This window comes from Suncus etruscus, chromosome 17, assembly GCF_024139225.1.
Source record: "Suncus etruscus isolate mSunEtr1 chromosome 17, mSunEtr1.pri.cur, whole genome shotgun sequence".
NCBI classification, from domain to species: Eukaryota; Metazoa; Chordata; class Mammalia; order Eulipotyphla; family Soricidae; genus Suncus; species Suncus etruscus.
Window position 1 is genome coordinate 23,114,404 of NC_064864.1, and position 16,605 is coordinate 23,131,008.

The following is a 16,605-nucleotide window of genomic DNA, read 5'->3' on the forward strand; positions in this document are numbered from 1 at the left end:
TTTCTGCTCTAAGCTTTGTTATTTCCTTCTATCTCCCTATTTTTTGTTCCTTTTGTTGATCATTTTCTAATTGTATAAGCTGCGTCATTAAGCTACTCAGGTATGCTCCTTCTTCCTTCCTTATCTGTGCTTGCAAAGCTTTAAATTTTCCTCTCAGTACCACTTTTGCTGTGTCTCTTAGTTTCTGATAGTTTGTGTCTTCATTGTTATTTGTTCCAAGGAAGTTTTGATTTTCTCTTTGATTTAATCTCAGACCCACTGGTAGTTCAGTAGCAGGCTGTTTAATTTCCAGTTGTTAAAGTTTTCTTGTGTCCCTTTGGAGTTCACTTCTAATTTCAGAGCCTTGTGGTCAGCGAAGGTAGCCTGCAACATTTCTAACCTCTTGATTTTATGGAGGTATGTTTTATGTGCCAGCATGTGATCTATCCTTGAGAATCACCCATGTACATTGGAGAATAATGTGTATCAGGTTTCTGGGGGGATGGAGAGTCATATATATATATATATATATATATATATATATATATATATATATATATATATATATATATATATATATATATATATATATAGACTCTTTCTTCCATTTCTCTTTTCAGATCTAGTATATTTTTATTGGGTTTCAGTCCAGTTGAATAATCAAGTATTGACAGGGCTGTGATGAGGTCTCCCACAATTATTGTGTTGTTATTGATATCCTTTTTTAGATTTATCAACAATTGTATTAAATATTTTGGTGGTCCCTCATTGGGTGCATATATATTTAGGAGAGGGATTTCTTCCTGCTGTACATATCCCTTGATTAGTACAAAATGTCCATTTTTGTCCCTTATTACATTTTTGAATGTAAAGTTTGTGTCATCTGACATTAGTATAGCCACTCCAGCTTTTTTAAGGGTGTTGTTTGCAAAAAAAAAAAAAAAAAAAGGGGGGGGTGTTGTTTGCTTGGATGATTTTCCTCCAGCCTTTGATTTTGAGTCTATATTTGTTCTGACTATTCAGGTGTGTTTCTTGTAGGCAGCAGAAGGTTGGATTCAGGTTTTTGATCCAATTAGCCACTTGGTGTCTCTTAATTGGTGCATTTAGCCCATTGACATTGAGAGAGATAATTGTCATGGGCTTTAGTGTCATGTTTGTGTAGAAGTTTGGTGTGTTTGTTGATCAGTCTTATCTTAAAGTAGACCTTTCAGTTTTTCTTTTTTTTTCTTTCTTTTTTTGTTTTTGTTTTTTTTTTTGTTTTGTTTTTTTGGTTTTTTTTTTGGGGGGGGGCCACACCCGGCGTTGCTCAGGGGTTACTCCTGGCTGTCTGCTCAGAAATAGCTCCTGGCAGGCCCGGGGGACCATATGGGACACCGGGATTCGAACCAACCACCTTTGGTCCTGGATCAGCTGCTTGCAAGGCAAATGCCGCTGTGCTATCTCTCCGGGCACTCAGTTTTTCTTTTAAGTCTGGTTTTGAGTCTGTAAAGTTTCTGAGCTGTTGTTTATCTGTGAAGCTATGTATACTTCTTTCAAACATGAAAGTGAGTTTTGCTGGGTGCAGTATTCTAGGCGAAGCATTTATTTCATTGAGTTTTGTCACTATGTTCCACCATTGCCTTCTGGCCTTGAGTGTTTCTTGTGACAGGTCTGCTGTAAGTCTCAAGGATGCTCCCTTGAATGTAATTTCCCTTTTTGATCTTGCTGCTTTCAGTATTCTGTCTCTATCTGTGGGATTCATCATTGTGACTAGGATGTATCTTGGGGTGTTTTTCCTGAGGTCTCTTTTAGCTGGTACACTTCTGGCATGCAGGATTTGGTCGCATGTATTTTTTAAATCTGGTAGTTTCTCTGTAATGTGTTCTTGACTGTTAATTCTTCCTGAAGATTTTCTTTCTGGGTCCTGGTACTCCAAAGATTCTTAAGCTGTTTCTGTTAGCTTATCAAGACTTCTATTTTCATCTGTTCACACTCTTCGAGTAATTTTTCCATTGTCTGATCATTTGCTTTAAGGCTTTTTCCCAATCTCTTCTGCTGTATGGAGTTGTTATGCATCTCATCTTCCAGCTCATTGATTCTATCCTCAGCTGCTGTTATCCTGTTGGAGAGGCTTTCCATTGAAGTTTTCAATTTGTCTACTGAGTTTTTCAGACCTGTTATTTGACCTGTTATTTCAGTTTGGAGTTTTCTGATTTCTATCTTCATATTCTCTTAGTTCTTTTTTTTTTTTTTTTTTTTTTGGATCTTGGGTCACACCTGGCAGTGCTTAGGGGACCATATGGAATGCTGGGATTTGAACCAATGACCTTCTGCATGAAAGGCAAACGTCTTACCTCCATGCTATCTCTCCAGCCCCCCAAAAAATCACCTCTTTCTTTCTTTCTTTCTTTCTTTCTCTCTCTCTCTCTCTCTCCCTCCTTCCTTCCTTCCTTCCTTCCTTCCTTCCTTCCTTCCTTCCTTCCTTCCTTCCTTCCTTCCTTCCTTCCTTCCTTCCTTCCTTCCTTCCTTCCTTCCTTCCTTCCTTCCTTCCTTCCTTCCTTCCTTCCTTCCTTCCTTCTTTCTTTCTTTCTTTCTTTCTTTCTTTCTTTTTTTTTTTTTGGTTTTTGGGTCACACCTGGCAGTGCTCAGGGGTTACTACTGGCTCTATGCTCAGAAATCGCTTCCGGCAGTCTCAGGTGACCATATGGGATGCCAGGATTCGAAGCACTGACCTTCTGCATGCCAGGCAAACACTACCTTCATGCTATATCTCTGGCCCCCATATTCTCTTGATTCTTGTTAGTGTTCTGTTCAACTCAATCTATGCTTTCTTTTAGTTCTGTGAATGTTCTCCATATTTCTTCTCTAAACTTCATATTTGAGAGACTAAGTGGTTGGCAGTTTTCAGGTCATCAGAGTTGTCATCTTCATTCTCTATGCCTGGTATTGGTCTGTGTTGTTTCCCTATTGTCATGCTTGTAGTGTGGGTTTTTCTACGCATTGTGGTGGTATTCATTGGTTAGATGATGTGCATGGCCCCGAAGAGGAGTGGCTGTGCTCCTCTGGCTCTGCCCTTTGTGGGCGGGTCAACTCTCCTCCAAGGAAGAATAGTTCTCAGGGAAGAATGACACTCAGGATAAAGTCTTAGGCCAAAGCAAGCAGAGAAAAGTCTAAAGATGTGTGCTGTGCTGCAGAGACACAGTAGAACTCCATAATTTATATTTTGTAATGGTCTACAAATTTTGTTAACCTGGCACATAAAATTTTAACATGGAATACTTATGAGCACAGTAAGAGGCCATAACTTTTGAATTTATTTAATTTTGGTTCAGTGTTTTGACTAAAAGTCTTATTTTCAAATATGACTTAAAATAAAAAAGGAATACTCATTATTTTGGGGGCATTTAAAATAGGCTTAACTTTCCTTAAAAGGACAAAAATAGATTTTCTGGTAATTTACAAATTATTAACTTGAGGTCTTCAAAAATAAAGACATTTGCTTGTTTTTTTGTTTTTGGTTTTTGGGCCACACCCAGCGTTGCTCAGGGGTTACTCCTGGCTGTCTGCTCAGAAATAGCTCCTGGCAGGCACAGGGGACCATATGGGACACTGGGATTCGAACCAACCACCTTTGGTCCTGGATCGGCTGCTTGCCAGGCAAACACCGCTGTGCTATCTCTCCGGGCCCATTTGCTTGTTTCTTGAGTCAGTTTTGGTCACCTTTAATAGTTTGTGTTTAAGAATTGAAAATTTAAAAAATTATTACAGCTGTCTTATTGTTCATGTTATTCTTTTTTTTTTTTTTGGTTTTTGGGCCACACCCGGTAACGCTCAGGGGTTACTCCTGGCTATGTGCTCAGAAGTTGCTCCTGGCTTGGGGGACCATATGGGACACCGGGGGATCGAACCGCAGTCCGTCCAAGGCTAGCGCAGGCAAGGCAGGCACCTTACCTTTAGCGCCACCGCCCGGCACCTGTTCATGTTATTCTAATATAAGCTACATCCTTTAAAAAGAGCCCTCAAAGGATAAAACAGGGAAGAAAAGGTTAAAAAAAAAAAAAAAGGAATTCAGATGTGTGACTTATGCAAGAAAGATAAGGTGTGAACGTATGAATACTGGAAAAGGGAATGGAAGAGTAAATTTAAGGAATGTGCAGAAAGGTTTCAGGATGTGTTTTAAGAAAAGAAACTATATAGGGGTCGAAGAGGTGGCACTAGAGGTTAGGCATCTGCCTTGCAAGCGCTAGTTAAGATGAACCACAGTCCAATCCCCCAACATCCCATATGGTCTCCCCAAGCCAGGGGCGATTTCTGAGTGCATAGCCAGGAGTAACCCCTGAGTGTCAAATGGGTGTGCCCCCAAAAATAACCACAAAAAAGAAACTATATAATCAAATTGAATGATTATTAGATATAACTGGACATGTTTTGTCTAATTAGCTTTTGTATTTGCTACTATCCAACTGATAATTTTTCATATATTGATAGGAGTATATCACAAAGAGCTTCTTTCCTCAAGGTGCAGAAGTATATGAATCTGCTGTGCATTTAGCTGACTCAATTTCCAGTAAGGAGAATGGGCTGTCAGCCTTTGCTCAACATTGAAAAAAGAAATCAGGTCAAGTCCCAAGTGACAGTCTATTGGAAGGAACCAGAATTAGGGAAATGGAGGGGTCCGAATTCTCTGTTGTCAGCAGGTCATGGCTTTATCTGTGTGTTTCCACAGGAAGAACCTAGACCCATTTGAGTCCCAGCCAGAAATATCAATCTTCCTAGTAAAAATACTAATAATGATAACTCGACCCAGCTTAATCCAACCTGAGGTAAGCTTTTCTTTTGTTTTGCAGGATAAAGATTTGTTGGATTTTCTTTCTTCGCTTTTTTTTTTTTTTATCCAGCTACTGCCTAGTGCCACCCTCTACCCCCATACAGCACCAACCAGTTAAGCAACAATGGCACGTTATTTGAGCCGCTGCTGGTGTTGATGCCCTTATGGTTGAATCCTTGCCTACCCAGCCAAAACCTGGTTTCCAGACTTGCAGTTTGATTTATGTGACCTTGTGGGCCCCTTTTGGTCCAGTATTCAAATACCTTGGACAGTCCCTGAATACCATGACCCATGGGAATCATATTATGATTGCTCCACGTTAAATGCAAAAAATAATTTCTGCAATTTACAATTTTATATATGCCCTGGCCATGGCCCTTTTTCTACAACTAAATGTGGAACCAAAAGGGATTATTATTGTGCCACATGGGGAAGTGAATCTACAGGTTCAGGTAGCTGAATAAAGTATAACACCAAAGATTTTATTAAAATTACCAAAACACCATCAGTTGTGTGCTCACCCAGGTATACTCAATGTAACCCTGTGCTTTTACAATTTACAGAAACTGGAAAGAAAAATGTAGAAAATTTTGAAAGAAAAATGATGTGACGATTAAGATTTTATTAATTTGGCTATGACTCTATTGCTTTTTAAAATCCAGTTAAGCATCATTTATTCTACCTTAAAATAGGGCCTAAGCTATGGCCCCATACCACCTCCTGCCCTCCCTGTAACATCTCTCAGCTTTTCATCACCCAGTCCAACTGTTCTGACCTCTGGGTCACCAATATTTATCACCAAATTATCATGACCCCTAGTGGGTCACTGCCCATGCTCCATGTTCTTTTAGGTTTAACACCTACTGCGCATGCCTGTTGGTACCTTGTGAATTCCACCTATGTTATGCTTAACTATACCAGGCTTAATTTAACTAAGGCTTGCTGACTTTGTTTTGATGCAGCCCTCTCTTTTTATGAAGCTAGTGCCCTTAATCAATCTTTTTTTATATAAATGTGCCTGAAACTCAATGGTGCTCCACCTCTGACACCCTGGTTCTGACATTTGGACAGTTCCAGGGTCAAGGCTCCTGTTTATATAGTGGGCAAGGGAAACAGTAAAATCGTCCCCCTTATTGCCAATTGGACATTTCTTTTTTCTGATTAGGCAGTTCAAGTCACCGGGCAATGGCTGTGTAAAAATATAGGCCATACCTAGTACATATAATTGATCAGCATTTTTAAGCAATAATCCAGATGTTTGTATCATTGTCCAGTTAATTCTCCGAGTTACCTGGCATTCTGTTCCAGATATTACACCTCTGCCACTATGACTCGCTTTAAGTGGAATCCAGGCCCTGTAGCCACTATCACTGTGGCCTCCCTTTTAAGCCTTGCAGGAGCAGCCACCAGAGCAGCAGCCCTTGGAACCCAGCATGCAGCCATCGCAACAATGAGATGACAAATTGATGAAGATTTGACTGAAACCGGCAACTCTGTCGTATACCTGCAGACTTCCCTATGTTCCCTGGCCGAGGTGGTGTTGCAAAATTGACGAGGCCTGGACAGACTGTTCCTGAAAGAGGGTGGCCTTTGTGCTGCCCTACGTAAAGAGTGCTGCATCTATACTGACCATACTGGACTGGCTGAGGACTCTATTAATAAATTGCAGATGGGAATTGAACAAAGAAAGAGAGTGGAAGGTGGGATCATCTTGGTATTTAATTGGTCCCCTTGGCATACTACCCTTTTATCTACATTAGCAGGATTGTTAATTTTTTTGCTTATTATTACTTTTGGACCTTGCATTTTAAATAGTCAGGTGGCCATGATTGAGTTGTTTTCACGTGGTTTCGATGCTTGCTATTGTAGCAAATGAGTTAACAGTACAAACTGGAAACAGAGTGGCTGCAGTGTATGTTATGTTAGTAGAAACTTATGACATATAGGCTGGTTTGGTAGTCAATAACAGGTAAGATTCTGGGACATCTTTTACATTTCACCAGGGCAACTTAAGACAGGCACAAACCCCAGAGGCCCCCAGCCCCTTCTGCATAACTCACTCGGTTCTTATAATCTAAAAAGATGGAGATGTGGGGAGAGAGGCTGAGAAAGAAGAGGATTTCTGCAAGCTGGCCTTATATATAAAAGAAAGTCTCTGTTTAGAGATTTGTGTCCCTGCTGTTAGGAGTGCAGGATGAGGGGCCGGGCAGTGGCGCTAGAGGTAAGGTGCCTGCCTTACCTGCGCTAGCCTAGGACAGACCACGGTTCGATCCCCCGGCGTCCCATATGGTCCCCAAGCCAGGAGTGACTTCTGAGCGCATAGCCAGGAGTAACCCCTGAGTGTCACCGGGTGTGGCCCCCCCCAAAAAAGAGTGCAGAATGAACAAAATAAATAAATAAATAAATAAATAAATAAATAAATAAAAATAAATTTGTGCTCGCTTTGGCAGCACATATACTAAAATTGGAACAATACAGAAAAGACTAACATGGCTCCTGTGCAAGGATGACACGCAAATTCGTGAAGCATTTCATATTAAAAAAAAAAAAGAGTGCAGGATGAGATAAGGAGAAAGTCATCCAGCACAACCTGTTCTTACAACCTGTTTTGGCTAATAGTGTCCTAAGCAAAATTCTGGGTTCATGGGCCACTCAGGCTCTGCACTCAGAAATCGCTGCTGGCAGGCTAGGGGACCATATGGGATGCCAGGAATCGATCCAGGTCTCTCCAGGTCTACAGCGTGCAAGGCAAACACCTCATGCTGTAGTATCTCTCAGGCCCCTAAAAGTCCAATTCTTACAACCTTATTACTTTTCACAAAACTTCCATCTAAGTTATTATGCAACATGATTATACCACATCTTTAATCAGAGTACACAGAGTAACACAACAGTACAAAATCCAAGGTTGCAAATTAGTTACACTTGTTGAAAATTAAGAACTTGCTGATATGTGTCTATGGAGTTAATCTTGCACAGATAATGTCCTGAATGCCCCCTTTTATTTTCTCAAAGCCATCATTCAATGTAATTTAGATTTTTGTTTTTTGTTTGTTTGTTTGTTTGTTTTGTTTTTGGGTTACACCCGACAGCGCTCAGAGGTTATGCCTGGCTTTTATGCTCAGAAATCGCTCCTGGCAGCTCAGGGGACCATATGGGATGCCGGGATTCGAACCACCGTCCTGTGCATGCAAGGCAAATGCCCTACCTCCATGCTAACTCTCCGGCCCCTATTTTTTTTTTTTTTTTTGGTTTTTGGGTCACACCCGGCGGTGCTCAGGGGTTACTCCTGACTGTCTGCTCAGAAATAGCTCCTGGCAGGCACAGGAGACCATATGGGACACCAGAATTCGAACCAACCACCTTTGGTCCTGGATCGGCTGCTTGCAAGGCAAACGCCGCTGTGCTATCTCTCCGGGCCCTCTAGATTATTTTTTTACTAGCAATTTTTTTTTCAAAGAAATACAGTTTCTCAACTTACTGAGTCTTTTAACTTTATTCCATTATCAGAAGATATTACATTTTCTCATTCTTTGTTTAAAATTCAGTTCTTTATATCCCCAACCTAGAGAAACAAATTTTCAATCACATGCATTCTCAATACACAGCTCAGATAGTCTTATACCATTTAAATTTGTACCATTAGAGCAACTTTTGAAAACACAATTTAGAGAAGAGTGACAAAGTTTTAGCTTATTCTCTTTGTTCTCTTCATTGAAGTCCAATTTTCTCTTGAGAGAACTCTTCTGCCAAAATATTTTAACCATAAATATAGATTTAGCTTTCCTTATATTACTAATTTCTATTCATAAAAACTTTAGAACTTTTTTTTTTTTTTTTTTTTTGCTTTTTGGGCCACACCCATTTGACGCTCAGGGGTTACTCCTGGTTATGTGCTTAGAAATCGCCCCTGGCTTGGGGGGACCATATGGGACACCAGGGGATCGAACCACGGTTCGGTCGGTCCTACGCTAGCGCTTGCAAGGCAGTCACCTTACCTCCAGCGCCACCTTCCCGGCCCCATTTTAGAACTTTTAACCCTTGACATATCAGTTTTTTAATATCAAAACTAACTAACATGAGATGATGATCTTCGCCATTCCCACCTCTTCTTAGACTTGGGGAGGAAATCAGGAAACTCTCTTGAACTGCAGGGAATATGGGTGACTAAAGCACAAAGGCTTATGCATTATTTTCAGAATCTTTTTTTTTTTCGGCCCCCATACATGGCTCTGTGCTCAGAATTGCTCCTTTCAGGCTCCAGGGACCATATGGGATGCCAGGAATTGAACCTGGGTCTGATCTCCCAACACAGTTGCTGCAGGAGACTAGAGACCGGAGGCAAGAGATTGCCTGTGCAGTGGGGAAGGTACCTGCCAAGATCTAGGGTTCTGGGGAGGCTTGCCCTTCGATCACTGCTCTTCTCCTACTCCCATGTCCTCCCTTCCCCCTTCATCCTTCAGATCTAGGACAAGGCCCTGGGTGTTGAAATTTTCTGGTGAATTATGCCAGTGGACCAGAATGCTGGCATGATAGGTAAAATGTGGGTATCCCCTCCCCCAACTTCCTGTTTCTTCCACTTGTGGATGGTCAGATCCAACCACACTTGGGAGGGGTCTGAAGTTTGGAATAAAAGTGACCTGACCCCTGATTCATTGCCACTATGTACCACAAATATTACTGTGAAAGATTTGTAATTTACAGTCACAATAAAAATTATTTTAAAAAAAGTTACCTGAGGGGAAGGAAAGGCAGAAAAAGGAGCTAGGGACCATGAAGGGCAGCAGGAAAGAGGTTGCTTAACTTAGAAGTCATGTGGAGAACTGCACAAGGTAAGTTAGGGATATGTAATAAAACTGGCTGTCTCCTGAAACTTCAACTGACTGCTTTGTGAATCTCTCCATCGTTATCCCGCAGCTTTCAGACCAGGCTGCCACCAGGCTACAGGTGGTATGCAGAGAAAGGCCTCATCCCAACACTAGGACTCTAAAAATTTTATATTTAAACTACAGTAAGGTACATGGTGGATCACACACTTTGTTGGGGGTGCTGGACCCAAGCTGGGGGTGGTGCTTGGAGTCTTCCTATACCAACTGCAAGGTGGGCATTTCACTTGCCACTGAGTTCCCCTAGGACACTAAGGTCCCTCATTGTGGGCATCTTGATGAAAAGCTGTGGGTTTTCTTTGGATTCTGAGCTCCCAGCTTTGATCTTAGTCACCTAGATGCTAATAACCTGAATTCTCATCTGGGCTTGGGTCCTTTCAGCTGAGACCTGAACTTCTCCCATCTGAGTGCTGCAGGGGTCTTCTCTGCACTTATTGAAGCTACAGGCCTAAGGACATGATGTGGGTGCTATAGGGTAAGTGCTTGTGTAAGAAGCTTGTGCCAGGCCACTATTGGCTGGGCCGCTTTTTGGCTGGAAAGAAGAACAAAAGTGCCTGGCCATTTTTTTGGTTGGAGAGACTGGAGTTTATCAAAAGAGAATTCACTCAGTCCCCAAGGCAGGGGCTATTGTCGGTAATCCCAGACTCACCTGGCTGGTGGGTTAGGTGTAGGCAAAGTGATTCCAGTGGGTCCTTTACATATCAAAGGAGGGACTAGAGCTAAGGGAGAAAGTCTATGTTTAGTTAATGGCTGGGAGTCCAGGGGAAAAAAGTTGTGCATTTAAATTTCTACTGGAGAGGGCCCGGAGAGATAGCACAGCGGTGTTTGCCTTGCAAGCAGCCGATCCAGGACCAAAGGTGGTTGGTTCGAATCCTGGTGTCCCATATGGTCCCCCGTACCTGCCAGGAGCTATTTCTGAGCAGCCAGCCAGGAGTAACCCCTGAGTATCTCCGGGTGTGGCCCAAAAAACAAAAAACAAAAAAAAAATTTCTCTAACTTTAAGGTTTCTTAGAATGAACAATTGGGTGGGAAATGTTTCAAATTATTGTGGTTGGCCTTTTTAGACATATTGTTCATTTTGTGAATGCATGATATTGTTTAACTCAATTCCATGTCAAATTTATCTCACCAAACTTAATGTTGGTCTTAAGATAGCTTTAATGTGAAAATCTTGGTGGTACTAGGTTGTGAATATCTGAAGGAAAGGAATCAACAGAACTGGGTTACAGATCTTTAATAAGTACCATAAGAAAAATTTGGTCCTTCTAGGTGCAAGAATATTCAGCCAAGTGGATCCAAATTGGCAGCATAAAATTTAAAGCTCTGCTCCTAGGGCCTTAGTGCTGGGTTCTAGGCTGTTAACTTGGGACGGGATTCGAACCAATCACCTTAGGTCCTGGATCAGCTGCTTGCAAGGCAAACACCGCTGTGCTATCTCTCTGGCCCCTGGAAGCTGGTTTTTCTTAAGGAGAGGCTGGACCACCGCCCCCCAGAGGGTGAATGGAGAAGAGGTTAGAAAGGAAAGAGGAGGGGACAGAGAGACAGCATGGAGGTAGGGCGTTTGCCTTGCATGTAGAAGTACCATAGAAATCCTTGTCAGCGGCAGCACCACAGGCTGCCTTGCTTCCCACTCCTGGTGTGGAGAACCGGGCTGGTGCTGGGCTGAGGCACTGAAAGGCAGGCAGAGCGAGTGCGCCAGGCAGTTGCGCTTTTTGGATGTCCTGGAGCCTCTAATTAGAGAGTTGCCCTAGAGAGGACAGTGGTTCAAATCCTGGCACCCCATATGGTCCCTGAGCCTGCCAGGAGCGATTTCTGAGCCTAGAGCCAGGAGTAACTCCTGAGCACTGCCAGGATGAAAAAAAGAAAAAAAAAAAAAAAGGAAAAAAGAGAAAGGAAAGAGGAAAGTAGCTGAATGCAGAACGTTTAAAAGGGATTGGAAATGTGTACTAGGAAAGAATGAATGCTATTGGGTGAAAATGGGGTAATACTGAGATCTTATAAACATCTAAAAAGATAAAGGTTTTAAAGTAAATAATTAAGAATTTAAGAAAAATCATTAAGGTCCTGTTTAAAATTTTTTGAAAAATGGTTGATTGTTGATTACAAATTCTTTAAAGTCTGAAGTCTGCCAAAATAGTGGGGTTTCTTCCTGGTATTCAAAATTAATTTGTGGAATGTGGATTGCTGATGTCTTCTGCCTGTAAACCGAGGTCAGGAGACTAAACTTCTGCTTTCTGTATGTAGAATCAAGCATGATTAAAACACTGTTTACAATTTTTCATTATTTGCTGCCAAGGATACTAATAAGTATATCACAAGGAGCTTTGTGAATATGGTCATGATTTAAAGAACTAAAAATATGAGAAGTCTTATTGTGAAAAGGCCCTAGACAATAATCAAATGACTTTAGGATTTTCTGTGCAAATTTAAGTAACATTTGCTTTTTCTCTCTCCTAGCACCTTTTAGTACCGTTTATGTATCATGGCATCATGTTGCTTTACATAAAATACAAACAGGTGGGCCCAAAGAGATAGCCCAGCGGCATTTGCCTTGCAAGCAGCTGATCCAGGACCAAAGGTGGTTGGTTCGAATCCCGGTGTCTCATATAGTACCCCATGTCTGCCAGGAGCTATTTCTGAGCAGACAGCCAGGAGTAACCCCTGAGCACCGCCAGTTGTGGCCCAAAAACCAAAAAAATAAAAAATAAAAAAATACAAGCAGGTGGCTTTCCTTTCTACATGAGGAGTGATCCCCATGCAGACAGGAAATATTAAAATTAGTGAGGAGGCCCCAGAGCCCTTTTTTTTTTAATTTTTATTTTGACCATCTTGGCTTACATATCTTTCACAGTAGTATTTTAGGTACATATTAACATTGAATCAGGAGAATTCCCATCACCAAATTTGTCCTCCCACCACCCCCATTCCCTTCCTGCAACCCATATCCCCCACCATCACGCCCCCTCCCCCGGGCTGCTAGAGTAAGTGGTCCCTTTTGTGTCTAGCTTACTACTAGTGGTCATATATCTGTTTGGTCCTGGTACCCTCCTCCCTTGTTTCCCCCTCTGTTTGAGAGGCAGAGCTAGATAGTTTGAGTTATGTGATTTTGTTTGAAGGAAAGAAAAGGAATAGAATGGTGTAAAAAATCAAATAAGCTGAAAATGGGTGAGTCCTTCTAGAGGCTTTCAACCTCAATTTGAGAGAGGACAGGAACAAGGTAATTGAAACTCCGCGGGGCCGGGCAGTGGCGCTAGAGGTAAGGTGCCTGCCTTGCCTGAGCTAGCCTAGGACGAACCGAGGTTCGATCCCCCCGCGTCCCATATGATCCCCCAAGCCAGGAGCGACTTCTGAGTGCATAGCCAGGAGTAACCCCTGAGCATCAACAGGTGTGGCCCAAAAACCAAAAAAAAAAAAAAAAAAAAAAAAAGAATGGGGTGTGTGATTCCTCCAGCATTGCTGTGTTTTTGCAAAGGAATTAGCCAAAAGTTATTCAAATATCTGGCAAGGTACAAGGTGAGGATGGAGAGAAAAACTATTTTTGTAGCTGATTAAATTAAATGCATTCTAGTGGGCCTAATTTAAAACCCACTACTTTGGAGTAACCTATGTGGAAATGTTCTTACTAGTTGTACTAGACCAGATCATAAACTGTAAATGCAAGCATTAGTCTGGCTGAAGTAACTCAGAGCTGAATTTATTGATAATGCTATGATGCTTTAATTTTTGTTGTTTAACCTTGTATTATCATGCAGATAAAAGGGACAGCTGTATTATTTACTGCTCCAGGGCCTGATTGGGTTAAGTAATATTTCTCTGTCTAATTGCTCTGATTCTTTTCAGGTGTTGAGACTGCAGAAATGAACCAGTTAACTCATTTAGGGTAATATGAGAACTCATCCTATTAGAAATGGAGACTACAGTCCTTTGCCAGCCTGAAGTAGTTACAGAAAAAAATGAATCTTCGACCACACTCCCTTTAATGACTTCTAAAGTGGTGAAATCTCTAGGGAAAATATGGAGCAGAATGGTCATCAGGAAAAGCTTCCAGGGAAATAAGGGAAAAGAAAGGCCACAGGAGTTCAATGAGCCAAGTTGACAATTGGAAATTACACTATGCCTATCTATTCCAGAGTTTGGAGCAGGTAGCAAGAATAAACGGACACTGACATTTAACAAGGATGAATGGTATAAGGGAAAAAAAAGCCATAAAAATTATGGCTTCCCTTGGTAATGTTAAGAGTAAGAAAATTATTACTAGGTATGAGATTTCTTCATCTCTGTCTGACCCAGTGCTGGAAAAGCAACTGGATTTTAAGGCTCTATGTTGTTCTCTCCACCCCAACAACCTTTTAAGTTGCAGGATTAAAGAAGAAGTAGGAACCTCCTTTTCTTCGTGGTGAAATCACAGCCTGAATAAGAAGGAAACCCTGAAGATCCAGCTGACTCAGCTCACTGGACCAGAACAGAAGGCAGACAGTCCTGGTGTTCCTGCAGCAGTGACCATAATGACTGACTGCACAGCGACTAGCAAGAATGACACTCTTTTACCCAGATTGTGGATGGGTGGGGATTGTGGGCCAGACTGTCACCATGGTGATTCCTCCCCTAAACTTTGACTTGGTGTGATTTGTTTGGGGTTTCTGTGTATGCTCCTCAAAATCTGCTCCTACTAAATTGTAAGTGTTAAGAAAAGTGGATACTGGGGCCGGAGAGGTGGCGCTAGAGGTAAGGTGTCGGCCTTGCAAGCGCTAGCCAAGGAAAGATCGAGACCGCGGTTCGATCCCCTGGCATTCCATATGGTCTCCCCCAAGCCAGGGGCAATTTCTGAGCGCTTAGCCAGGAGTAACCCCTGAGCATCAAATGGGTGTGGCCCGGGAAAAAAAAGAGAAGAAAAGTGGATACCAACCAACCCATGGGATCGGGTTCTGGGGAAAGGGATTTCTCTGCTGGATATAAGCATGTGTCAGAGTAGCCATCTGGCAGCACAGAGGGAGCTGGACCCTTAGGCTAAGGCTAGAGGTCTCAGGCAGAGTTTTGGGAGTGCTGTCAACCTGAGCTGTTTATCCCAAATATCAATAGGGTCTTTAAGAGAATGTACCCAGATTAACTCTAGTGGGGAGCATTAGTTAAGGCAAATAAAGAGGGAGTCATCAGCTTAACTGTCTTACGGCACCAGTGTATGCCCCATAACCCTATACCTCTTCTTGACCCAATAATTAGAGGAGAAGAGACACTCAGGATAATAATAAAGAGGGCAGTGGTCCAGACAACAGACTGGCTGCTCCTGGACTGAGGGGAGGACCACTCTGTAGGGAATACAAGGTTTGGGCATGTGCCTCTTACCACCCCCTCCCCTTACCTAAACTATTGCCATGAGACTGCAGAGGCCAAAATAGTTGCATGGGGAAATAATCCCCATCAAGACTAATTGGGCCGGGCCCAGAGAGATAGCACAGCACATCGGCATTTGCCTTGCAAGCAGCTGATCCAGGACCAAAGGTGGTTGGTTTGAATTCCGGTGTCCCATATGGTCCCCCGTGCCTGCCAGGAGCTATTTCTGAGCAGACAGCCAGGAGTAACCCCTGAGCACCGCCGGGTGTGGCCCAAAAACCAAGAAAAAAAGTAATTGGGCCATGGCTTTGTGTGTATCAAGGAACTGACCCCCTGTATGTCTGCCACTGTTTTTGCACACCCAGATTATTTTTACATCATCACTAATTTTCCCATCCCAGGTTTTATAACTGGCAGAAGAGGGTAGGTGAGAACAAAATAAACTCTCCCATCCAAGTGGATGCTGAGCAGGAAGTTAGCTGAAATTGCTTTCCAGAGCATGTGGGGACTAGACCTAGGCTCAGAGGGAATAATATATCTGTGCTAACAAGTCAGAAGATTCAGCCATGAGACACTGTAGCAGGTGAAGGCTAGTTTGCAGGAGTGAAGAAGGCAGTGGAAAGATTCTGATATAAACAAGTGGTTGAATATCACCCTGGAAAACCTCCTTGATTAAGATGCTTGTGTTAAGGTCCCAGTCTGTGCCTACAAGTAGAGACAAGGATAAGGAACCTCAAGGAGAGTCAAAGATTTGACTCAGGTCCATAAGAAGAGGGAATCTTGGAACCTGAATTCTGAACAAGGAGGGGCGCCATTTTGTAAAAGCCACGTGGCAGGCTTCTTCTTAGGTTCTGAGCAGGGAGAAACACCATTTTGTAAGGACCACATGGTATGAGTCACATGCTGGGGCTTCACAAGCCTATTTCCATAGACTCTGCCTCAGTCTACTTGGCCATACCAGGTAGCCTATCAGGGAAGGACAAGGGAGCAGTAGGACAAGTGCCATTTTTTAGGATTTTTATAGGGAGCTGACATCTCCCTATATCCCTTCCCTATATAATCTTTATCATGACTTTGGGCGGGGCTCATCTCCTTCCGGGGATGGCCCTGGCTGGCCAGGCTGGGGAATCTTGTTGGCAGGAGAATTAAAGTGTTAAACTTTATTCCAGTTGTGTGGTCTCGTCCTTGTATCTGGAATCTTACACAATGTGTGGATTCTGGCCTTGTGACCACTGGTGGCCCCCAGAAATGATGCTCACGATCACTTCTGGAGCAGGCCCCCCTCCTCTTTCTAGGAATTCCAATTTCACAAATTCCAGGGAAGCATTCTGGTCCATTGGCATGAAGCTCCAGCAAGTTCAACAGTTGGAACTGAAGAATGAGGGGAGGAGAGATAAGAAAAGAGAAGGAGATGGAAGGGGTACCTTCTTGGACCCTAGATTTTAGCAGCTAGCAGCCTTTGCCCACAGCTCAGAGGGTTTCCAGGGTCTCTAGCCTCCTGCAATAACTGTTTTGGCGATCAGATCCCATTGCGAACCTGCCCCACGGAGTTTTCCAGTTGCCCCAGCCGAGTCATATCTGCAAATGTGTCACTTCATTAGG

General features: G+C 42.7%; 1 non-coding gene across 1 annotated transcript; it reads left to right on the plus strand.

Moving 5' to 3' along the window:
• Positions 1 to 7,220: 7,220 nt before the first annotated feature.
• LOC125995415 (U6 spliceosomal RNA) lies at positions 7,221 to 7,327 on the plus strand. The gene has a single exon (XR_007490949.1). It is a non-coding gene; the product is annotated as a U6 spliceosomal RNA (small nuclear RNA).
• Positions 7,328 to 16,605: the final 9,278 nt, after the last annotated feature.